Consider the following 9,383-nt stretch of genomic DNA (forward strand, 5'->3'; position numbering starts at 1 on the left):
AAGAATTTCATGTTGAATATGTATTCAGTGTGACAATAAAGCTTATCTTATCTTATCTACACACTACATTATACAGTGTGGTGGTGGATCTGGCAAAGTGACGCCTTAAGTTGAGGACTCGGGTCGGGATGGATCGCCGTTTGAAACCAAGCTAAAATTCGCCTTTCTTGAACCTGCAGTGCTGCTAAATGTTCTTTGTATGAGGTGTAATCTGATCCTTGCCTCGTGTACACTGCAGGAGTACAGTGTGGTGGTGAATCTGGCAATGTGACGTTTGAGGTAGGGATTCGAGTCAGCGTAGATGTTTGAAACCGAGCTGAGATATGCCTTTCGTAGACCTGCCATGCTCTCATACGTCCTTTGTATACCGTGTGATATTATTGTTGCCTCATACACACTACAGCAATTGAGTGGCATATCCCTGCATAACAGATACCGGAAATAAAGAAAAGGTATGACCAAGACTCGAAGCAGTGAACCTCGAGGACGAACCGAGTCTCGGATTGGCCAGGCGGAGGTCCCACGCGCTGGCGTCACCACTTAAGGGCCGAGGCGCCGCGCTATTACGTGGAGATCTGAATTGCGCGTTAATCATCCCAGCAATGGAACACCTGTGTCATTAGTTTGTGTAGTGATCGTTAATTGTACGTGACAGTAGTGCAGCCAAGGAAGGTTTAGACTCTCTAGCTTCCATGGTGCAGACTTTGCCGGGAGAAGCCAGCGGGCGTGGGTACTGAGCGCCGACAGTGGGGAGTGTGGTGCTGCAGGTCTGATGTTCCTTGCCTGATTTCCTCCGTGGCGGCGCCGGACAGCAGTAGGAGCGAGGTACAGTTGTTGATTCATGTTTGTTGTCTTTGCTGTGCAGTCACCATGTTTTGCTTCGGTTTAAGACCAGATAAATTCAAGGACAAGGATGATAGCCTTGCTGGTCTACCCAACTGACAGTTGTCACGATCGCCTACTTACCTGCGATCGTACGATCCCGGTTATCTCTCCAAGAAAGTGGACGTTACACTGATCCCGGAAAGTTTTAAAGGTCTGGATTTTTAAAGGCTTCGAGTGCCTACCCGACCTATCCGAAATCGTCAGAATTATTTCTCACTTCGCCTTTACCTTGACTCAGCACACCTGGAATTACCTCTAATACCAGATTGTTGTTGGGGGAGTAGAAAACACGATTATTCTATGTTACAAGCACATATATTAATACTAATAACAATTCACAAACAACATGAGGTAGTACACGTTACTACATGACGTTCTCGTCACTTCCCACGTCACCAGAACCCGTTTACACCTCCACCAGTCACAGAAATATTTCCCCTCAACCGCAGGAATTTACCCGGACGCCATTTCCGCGTCCCCAGACAATAATTCCCGTATTTCACCTCCTCAAGCCTCACAAAAGATTACCATTATCACCAAAGATTACCCATAACACCACAATCTCGTCCCCAAAATCACCAATGCACCACAACACCAACTTCCAAGGTTAACACCACAACCTCCACTCACAAAATGGCTGCCAGTTTGACCTATGACCCCTTCCAACAGCGTCACCGGCACAACTCAACAACCGAATTTCAGCGGACAAGAGCTCTTGGTACCACAAAAGACTCACTAACCTGACCCTGGATATCAAGGTTATACCGCTACACCACTAATACCTCCACTTTCTCACTCCATCACCAATCCACACCAAGATCCTTCCCTGAGAGACGCCTTCCCTCCACCTTTCCTCACGACCTAAGGCGCTCTGATTTTTCCCCTCCTTGGAATGTGTTGTTGCCCACACAAGCTCCCCTCGTTTCCAACGTATTTCACCTCAATTATAATCCCTTCCTTATACATATAAAGATATAGAGAACTTAAATTATGAAGAGAACAATACTACATGATATAAAATGGGTAAATAAGCCTTACACTACTTATAACAATAATAAGGATAATGCCCGAATGGCAGGTAACCGGAACACGGGGACACTAAGAAAACGTGATCCCATTCAAGGTAAACTCGGCCAATAACATGACACAGTTATGTTTTCATATGCTCTAGAACGTGTCCATGTATTCTACAGAGACTGCGTCAGGTAGGCCTATTGTCTTGTCGCATCGTTCTTATCCTCTTCAACACGCCATGAGCAGAAGAGATAATGAATAGATATACAATAAGGATAACGAATGACACCTCGGTTAGACGAGGACGCCACACTGAGCTGTATGTTCTAATGATGTGCTTTGGTGTATCATTTTATTCGTATCAGAGCTTCCTTAGTGATATCATAGGGTTGGTTGTTGCTGATATTCTTTATAGCATGTTGTTGGTGTTAGACGTTTGCTAGTGTTATTGTCACGAACATGACTCGCTAACACAAGTCGCCACAGCAACAGGGTGGCAATGAACATCTCGTCCTCAGCAGCATGAAGTCGTATCAGATTTATCAAAGTAATACTTCCTTGACTGGCTGCAGTGACCCAGATGTTGTGACGGAGGCGGTAATGGACCATATTCTGACACCCTTCAGCGCCGCACCTTCCGTAATTTCAGAAAGTTATAGTTGAAGGTAAAGGATTTTTTAAGGATGTTTTTATGCTTCTAGAGACAGAGTAGCAATATTTTCTACATAATTAACAGGAGAAACACTCTTGAATCCGGGTAATCATCTGTGGCCTTTGAAAATAGTCATGGTGGGAAAGTGAACCGCGTGCCGTGCTTTCGCTTCACGCATTTCACGCTTCACTCGCTGCCTTCATCATGCTTGCAATAGACGCCGTACTCAACACCTACCCCGAGATTCTACTGCCTTAAGATGCCTCACTGTGTGTGGTTTTGCAGTGTTAGCATCCCCGGGTTTAGCTTATCTTGAGGCACGTGGCTGGTCTTTGAGTGATAGCTGAATGGAACACATTCGGTAATAAGGTTGTTAGTGGCGGGTGTGTGGCTGAATGGAACACACTCGGTAATAAGGTTGTTAGTGGCGGGTGTGTGGCTGAATGGAACACACTCGGTAATAAGGTTGTTAGTGGCGGGTGTGTGGCTGAATGGAACACACTCGGTAATAAGGTTGTTAGTGGCGGGTGTGTGGCTGAATGGAACACACTCGGTAATAAGGTTGTTAGTGGCGGGTGTGTGGCTGAATGGAACACACTCGGTAATAAGGTTGTTAGTGGCGGGTGTGTGGCTGAATGGAACACACTCGGTAATAAGGTTGTTAGTGGCGGGTGTGTGGCTGAATGGAACACATTCGGTAATAAGGTTGTTAGTGGCGGGTGTGTGGCTGAATGGAACACACTCGGTAATAAGGTTGTTAGTGGCGGGTGTGTGACTGAATGGAACACACTCGGTAATAAGGTTGTTAGTGGCGGGTGTGTGGCTTCATTTTCACCTGCCGAAATCAACACATACAGATATTGTAATAATATCACCAACCACACCATTAACTTGTTCACGGAGCTGCACAACACTTTTTTTTATTGCGTTACATACATATACACCATATTGCTAAACGTATATATATATATATATATATATATATATATATATATATATATATATATATATATATATATATATATATATATATATATATATATATATATATATATATATATATATATATATATATATATATATATATACTCGTATATATATATATATATATAAACTTAAAAATACACACACACCCACTTCAAATAGAAATAATGCAAAACATTTAATTTCACAGCTATATGTACAAATCTCGCGTATTTTTTTTTACAGTTTTTACCTTTGAAATAGTCGTATGCTTGAAAAGACACAAAGGTTACACTCGAACACACGTCCCGGGAACCGTCCCAAGCCTTCCTTGTGTCATCAGATTTGTGATGTGGCCGAGCCCAGCTGTGCGTCCCCTCCTCGTGCCGTTAATATTGAATTTGATCAGATCACTCACACAGGTAATGAGATCAGTCAGTATTGGTGGTGCTGTGTGGGCATCAGTTCTGGAGCACGGAGGCAAAGGGACAAAAGAACAAAGGCGGCGCCGCTCGGGTGGTCTGCACTGAGCCTCGCACTGTGTATTTCTCCTGATGAATGTATGAGGGAAGATGGGATTGTATTTGAAAGGTTTGTTTCCAGCAGACTGACCATTGTAAGGAAAATTTCGTCAACATGCTTATCATTTTGAACGTTGAACCCTCATTTTGGTATAACAGGAAAGCGTACGCGTGTGTAGTTAAGGCGCTCAGATCCCATTACCCTGTCAAAGGTTACGATTTAATGTTATATAGTCCTCCAACTATTCCTTCATTAGCGATTGATTGCTATGAAATACTCCAGAGATTATGAATGGAAGTAAGTGTCACCGTTCCCAGGTGTATATGCCTTATCTGAAATTACAAGAGTACACACACACACACACACACACACACACACACACCTCTTTCCATCATGTAAACATTCTCTCTTATCTTCGTACCCTACACACATCATCTTTCCTCATCTCCCCTCTCCCTTCCCTCCCGCTCCCCTCTCCCTATCTCTCCCAGCTTCACATCACCCCATCACCCCATTCCTGCTTCTGTATCACCGCGCACCATCCCTCCCTCACTCCCTCAGACCGCTTCCCTGTTCTTCCTCCACTTTTCCTCCCCTCTGTGTCTTTTCTTTCTGCCTGTGATGCTTTTCTTTTTCCTAGCATTCCCCTTCGCATTATTTCCCCGCCTCTTCCTCAGGCGCCCTTCTCGAGCCACTTTCCTCCTCACCCTTTCCTTCTATCGCCTCCCTTATTCATCTCTCCTTCTCTCTCCTCTTTATCCCCTCTCCCTCCTCTCTCTGTCTTCTCCTCAGGCACCCTTCCCACCCACTTTTTTCTCTCCATCCATCTCTCATGGTGACTTGCAAAGTATTGTATGTTCTCTAATATCATTATGTAAGTGTTTTCCACAAGGTAAATATTGTTTTAACTGTTTTCTGGCAGCACATTACAGGAGTCAGAGGTGGGGGAACTTTCTTCATCTGTTGTATCTTATTCCCCGGCACGTTCTTTACTATCAATAGTATGTATATATATATCTAGTTACTTTTATTAGTGGCCAGCAGGTTTCTCTCTCTCTCTCTCTCTCTCTCTCTCTCTCTCTCTCTCTCTCTCTCTCTCTCTCTCTCTCTCTCTCTCTCTCTCTCTCTCTCTCTCTCTCTCTCTCTCTCTCTCTCTCTCTCTCTCTCTCTTATATATATATATATATATATATATATATATATATATATATATATATATATATATATATATATATATATATATATATATATATATATATATATATATATATATATATCTGTGCGCGCGCACACGCACACACACCTTTCCCACATTTTCATAGTATCTTGCATACATCGTTAGTTAGGGATTATCCTGAGAAAAGTTTTCTTCTTAGTTTCAAGTTAGCTTAAGGATGTATATTGTCATTATAAAATGTAGAACTCATGTCAGCATGCAGGTTGTCCGATGAGGAACGTCACATATTTACAGAAATGAAAGATCAAGTTATTCTAAGTCGGAGACATTCTATGATCCGATGGTTTTAACGCTATGGTTTAAAAGCTACAGAACATTTAAGTATGAACGCCCACCAGGGACAGGTGACTACACAGACCTGTCCCGCAACATCCAGCTAATCGTTGTTGCCATATGGAGTATATCATGTTTACGCTTTTATGTGCTTCAGCAATACATTGTGTTCCTTAGTTTACTTTTATCATTATTTACGAATAATAATAATCATTATTTACGAATAATAAAATAACACCCTCAAGATGGCAATGACCATCATTGCTGCCCTTCCTTGCTCCTACCCTCACCTCCCTTCCTTCTTCCTACCCTCCCCTTCAATAGTTGTTAGCACCTTCATATTCAAATGTCCTGTAACTTCTAAACCTTGGCGTTATAAGCATCTGAACAGACTCTAAGTTAAAATCACTTGATTTTTAATTTCTATGAGTATGTGATATTCATCACATGACACTTTATAAAACGTTGTGCAGTAGAATGGGGCTATACCGGTGCATTACATGACAGAACAACAACAAGATAGTCGAACACTTTTCAGCTACAAAACAGTCAACAGCAAACGTGAAAGTAACAAAATGTCTAAAATCTGAAGTAATAGTACCTTCATTGTACATTTCATATTTTAAATATTAGATGCACACTGTTTTTCACAGTTCGTCAACATCACTATCAACGACAGCAGTTACAAGTATTATTTCCATAACTGTTACACATGTAGGATGCTGAGACACACACACACACACACACACACACACACACACACACACACACACTTCATAGAATGCTTAGCACCATATATTTTTGTGTACCATCATGGAATTTTTGCAGTACGTCGTGTGAGAACAACAGAATAGCCCAACAAGCATCACTTACCAAGCAGGTAAAGAAAAGTATTTAAAGTCATTGAATATTATTTCCTTTATTACTGAACACAGTAACGTATGTATTTTGTATACATTATCAAGGCATTGAGAGAGAGAGAGCAGTATCTTCATTATCCTTGTAGTTTTATTCTTGTTGGTAAAAGAGAAGAAAAGGATAGAGAATACATATATATATATATATATATATATATATATATATATATATATATATATATATATATATATATATATATATATATATATATATATATATATATATATATATCCACACCTCAAGAGAGAGAGAGAGAGAGAGAGAGAGAGAGAGAGAGAGAGCAGTATATTTAAACTGTCACATCTCACACAACCTTCACCCCTTCACATTTGGTACCTGACTTCAAGCACTATTTTTTCTTTGCCCATTTCCCTATTCCTTCACACTCTTTCTTTCTCACAACCCTTTCTTTCTCCCTAACTTTCTACCCTCCCAGTCCTTCCTCCAGCCATTCCCGCCCGCCCCACCCCATCTTGTGGCCGCGGAGAGCGTGAAGGGGAACAACAAGAACACTTCGTCAGAACTAAACACTGCCTCCTGAGACCAACTGTGCCTCGTCGCTCTTACAACTTGTCAGGGAGCGCAGGAGTTTACTAATTCTGTGTAATGGTGCTCTGTTCTGTGAGGTGTACCTCCTCTCTCTCTCTCTCTCTCTCTCTCTCTCTCTCTCTCTCTCTCTCTCTCTCTCTCTCTCTCTCTCTCTCTCTCTCTCTCTCTCTCTCTCTCTCTCTCTCTCTCTCTCTCTCTCTCTCTCTCTCTTATACGAGTATATTGTAAGTTGTGTTCAGTCTCATTAACTTTGACCCTCTTCATCTTCTCTCCTCCTCCTCCTCCTCCTCTTCCTCCTCCTCCTCCTCCTCCTCCTCTACTCTCTACCTATCGTTTCAGTCCTCGTTTAATTTTCCTTCTTGTCTTTTTTTTGTTTAACTTTCCTTTCATATTGTTTCTTATTACTAAAGATTCCTCCCTCCTTTTCCCTTTCTTTACTTCTCTCCCCTGTCCTCTCCTCTCCTCTCATCTGTTCTCTCCCAATCCCTCATCCTTTTCTCTAGTGTCTTGTTCCTCTTTTTACTTTCCCTCCCTCATTCCTGCATCGTTTCCTCCCCTTTATCAGTTTCTTCCATCTTTTCCTCCTCCTCCTCCTCCTCTCTCTCCTCCACGTGCAATCTCCTCTCCTTCATATTCAGTTTGACTCGTAATTAATGCTTTGAGTTCTCCCTCTCTGTTGAATGATTAAAGTACCATCAGAGTTATATTATTTCAGAGGCTTAATTGTAGTGTCACTCTCTCTCTCTCTCTCTCTCTCTCTCTCTCTCTCTCTCTCTCTCTCTCTCTCTCTCTCTCTCTCTCTCTCTCTCTCTCTCTCTCTCTCTCTCTCTCCGTTTTTATTAATTTCCTTTTAAACTTCCTCTCGAGTGCAAAATTAAAGTTGTCCAATGACTGACCTTACAAGTAGTGGTAGATTATACATCGAGTATATTATTGGCGCGGAGTTCAAGGTTGTGGTGTGCAGCTTGGCAGGTTAAGGTCAGGCTGGCGTATGCATATTGAGACGCAGGTGGAAGGGTGCTGTGGGAATTCCAGTGATAGCAGTAGGAGATTTTGTGTGTGTGTGTGTGTGTGTGTGTGTGTGTGTGTGGTAATGGTGTTCATGTGTTTTGCTCTCGTTTTTATTGATTTTGTTGTTGTTGTTGCTGCTGCTAGTAGTAGTAGTAGTAGTAGTAGTATAAGAAGTGGCAGTAGTAGTAGTAGTAATAGTAGTTGTAGTAGTAGTAGTAGTAGTAGTAGTAGTAGTAGTAGTAGTAGTAGTAGTAGTAGTAGAAGTAGTAGTAATAGTAGTAGTAGTAGTAGTAGTAGTAGTAGTAGAAGTAGTAGTAATAGTAGTAGTAGTAGAAGTAGTAGTAATAGTAGTAGTAGTGGTAGTAGTAGTAGTAGTAGTAGTAGTAGTAGTAGTAGTAGTAGTAGTAATAATAATAATAATAATAATAATAATAATAATCGCAGCCATGCTACACATAACAACATGAATAATAGCAACAACAGCAACAGCAATAACAACATTAACAACAACAATAACAACAACAACATAATAATAATAATAATAATAGTAATAATAATAATAATAATAATAACAATAATAATGATGATGATGATGATGATAATGATAATAATAATAACAAATGTCAGTATTATTCAGAAAGCTTGATCATAAAAATATAGTGCTATCAATATCTGCTATCTAATTATATTACAATCCTCGCCAATAGTTTTAAAATGTTAAACAAAAAATATGGATGTCATGTAACAGAAAGACGATTATCTACTTGATATCTTTAGAAAATCTGAAATAAAATCTATCGTTATTTTTTTCCTTTTTTCCTTACAGTATTTTTTTCCCGTTTCTCTTTTTTATTAATTAATTTATTTATTTATTTTGTCAATCATACACGTGTTGCCTTCGTCCACCTCATCCCCCTCTCTCTCTCTCTCTCTCTCTCTCTCTCTCTCTCTCTCTCTCTCTCTCTCTCTCTCTCTCTCAGCCTGAGGTGTGGGCAGGAGGTGGAAAGAGGTAAGTGTGTCGCGCAAGGAGGTAGAGAGGGGAGATGGGGGAAGGCAAAGACGCACTAGGGGTATAGGAGGGATGGGGGGAAGATTCTGAGGGACAGGGAGTGGGTGGGAGGAGAGGGAGGGGGAAGGACGAAGTCTACACGCACAGGGAAGGGAGGAGTGTGAATGCTCTAAGGGGCCAATGTGGGATGGGGGCGCGGTAGGGGGAAGGCTCTGGGGCACTGGCATGGGTGGGAGGGGATGGGGTAAGGGTGTTGGGCACTGGGAGGGGAGGGAGTGGGCTAAGGCTCCTAGGCACATCAACATCCAAGCAAAATATTTAGGCCGCGAGACGGTGATGGATGGCTTAAA

General features: G+C 41.6%; 1 long non-coding RNA gene across 1 annotated transcript in view; it reads left to right on the top strand.

The window, feature by feature from the left end:
- Window positions 1-597: 597 nt before the first annotated feature.
- LOC135097395 (uncharacterized) overlaps window positions 598-9,383 on the top strand; it is a 27,097-nt gene continuing 18,311 nt past the window's right edge. The window contains exon 1 of the long non-coding RNA XR_010265652.1: window positions 598-825. This is a non-coding gene — a long non-coding RNA (uncharacterized LOC135097395). The remainder of the gene's footprint in view (window positions 826-9,383) is intronic.

The sequence above is a fragment of the Scylla paramamosain genome, chromosome 4, assembly GCF_035594125.1.
Source record: "Scylla paramamosain isolate STU-SP2022 chromosome 4, ASM3559412v1, whole genome shotgun sequence".
NCBI classification, from domain to species: domain Eukaryota; kingdom Metazoa; phylum Arthropoda; class Malacostraca; order Decapoda; family Portunidae; genus Scylla; species Scylla paramamosain.